Source organism: Corylus avellana, chromosome ca4 (assembly GCF_901000735.1).
Source record: "Corylus avellana chromosome ca4, CavTom2PMs-1.0".
Taxonomy (NCBI): Eukaryota; Viridiplantae; Streptophyta; class Magnoliopsida; order Fagales; family Betulaceae; genus Corylus; species Corylus avellana.
The window spans coordinates 5,357,784-5,360,008 of NC_081544.1; the positions used below are offsets into that span (position 1 = coordinate 5,357,784).

The window sequence follows — 2,225 nt, forward strand, 5'->3', positions numbered from 1 at the left end:
TTTTATTTAATACTTTATTCTTTGATCATCTAAATGCATTACTTTAACAATTCTAATTAAATTAAGTCTTTGACCATTTAATGTCTTAATAACTCTGTTAAACTAAACTATTATCTTATAACATAATATATATTTAATCACTAACTTTAGAAGCCTATTATACATAGACTCCAAGTTAGGCATTACACTTAACCCTAAAATCATTATTCTCTAATGCTTATTTATTCATTTATTCATTTTATTCGATCTATAACATTATCATACTCTATGTTTATTGACATGTTTACTATTGAAACTCATTATCTTTGTTAAACCATTAACCCATCTACTTATCTACTTACTACCTATCACACACACACACACACACACACACACACATATATATATATATATATATATATATATATATATATAACAAGGACGCTCACCAAAATAGAATAAGCTTAATTAAGGGAATGTTTTGGTAACTATATGTGGTCCTTTAATCGGGAAAAAAAGACTACTTTCATCTCCCAAATAAAAAAAAAAAAAAAAAAAAACATCCTTGAACAGGTAAAGAGAGTAGATCAATGTGAAGGAGAAGACTTGAGGTTGCAGTCTTGCACAAATATATATATATATATATATACACACATACATCATACTTCAAAATAAAACACACATAATACTTCAAAATGAATTATTTGAACAAATATGTCAGGAGCTGTTGCTTTTCGGTAATGGTGGGACTAGCACTGCTCTTCTTTAGCAGGAATTGAGGTGATCGATGGGTGTATGCTGAGAATGAAGGGAGGAAGATGAAGAAGAAGACTATGAATTAGATGTTGCCAGTTTTAGTCTGAAGCGGCCACCTTCTGCAATTGAACCCTATCAAGCAAGCAACAAAAACCAAAATCAAAACAACCCCCATTAAAATTTATCCAAAAAGGTCTATAAAAACACACAAAATCAAATCGATCATGTCAAAAATGCAATTACTTTATCCAAACCAAAGAAACAAACGGAAAAAGAAGGAAGAAGACGACAGAGGAAGCCATAGAAGCACAAATCGTAGAGTAAGAAAAAAGAATTTGGACCATTTCTTTATTTATGTGTTTCATCTGTTAAAGTAATGATTAAGTGATTAGATTTACCTCTTCTTATCTGCTTAAGCTTTTGGAATAACTGGTAATTTAACATGATATCATAGTCAAAGGTCCTGAGATAGAACCTTAACTCCGTAAATTTACCCTCAATTTAAATGAAATATTCTATTGGCATTACCTATTAAGGTAGTTTGAGCCCAAACGTGAGAGAGAGTCTTAAAGTAATGATTAAGTTATTAGATTTATCTTTTCCTATTAACTTAAGTTTTTGAAATAACTGATAATTTAACATCATCTTTGCACAAGAGTCATGCTAAACTACTTTGTATTGTTCAAATTTTATTAGATGTCCCCCGAAGGACAAATTCCTCTCATCTGCAGTGAATTATAAACTCATTTTTATTTGGAAATTAATATAAGTGGCCATCAAATAGGAATTAAGCCGAACATAATTGACTGGGCGGTAGAATCGTGGAAACACCTCTTTTTTCATATTTTGAACCTTAGCTTCGTGGAACAATATATCATATTGAAACACGGAAGAATTGAAATCTTAGATCAAAAGATTATGTATGAAAAATAGCAAATGCAAAAACTAGTTTGAATATCAATTCGTGCTTACATGTCATAAAGGCCATGGCAGAGAAGCTAAAAGCGAAGAAGAAAAAAAAAAAAAAAAAAAGGCTTAAATTGAGTGGTGGACTGGGCCTGGTGTGTTAGACATTTGGGCCTCTATAGGTTCATCCCGTCTAATCCACGCGCGGTGTTATGGGACTTCAAAGAAGGAGCGTAGGCCCACGTCTCTTGGGGACCTAAATATCATTATATTGATCCATATGTTGTCTTAAATTACTAAGAATTTTTTAATGCTATAAACATTTTTAACCAGATTTTATGCGCTTGTAATTGACTACATTAGCATATTAAAACACATATATTGAGGAAAAATGATTATTCTGTTCCAAAAATTTTAGGATTTTTTTTTTTTTTAGAACTTATACTCGAAGTTTAATAACTTAGTTTTATGTATCGTTCTCTAATTGGACAATTAATTATGTTAGCAGAGTTGCAAACACTACAACACATGGGTTAGCTAGGGTTGTCGTGAAGTCTGTCATAGATCAGGTTTAGTTGGAAGAA

General features: G+C 31.1%; 1 non-coding gene across 1 annotated transcript; it reads right to left on the reverse strand.

The window, feature by feature from the left end:
- Positions 1-1,345: 1,345 nt before the first annotated feature.
- On the reverse strand, positions 1,346-1,447 carry LOC132180140 (U6 spliceosomal RNA). The gene has a single exon (XR_009440035.1). It is a non-coding gene; the product is annotated as a U6 spliceosomal RNA (small nuclear RNA).
- Between the last annotated feature and the right edge of the window lie 778 nt (positions 1,448-2,225).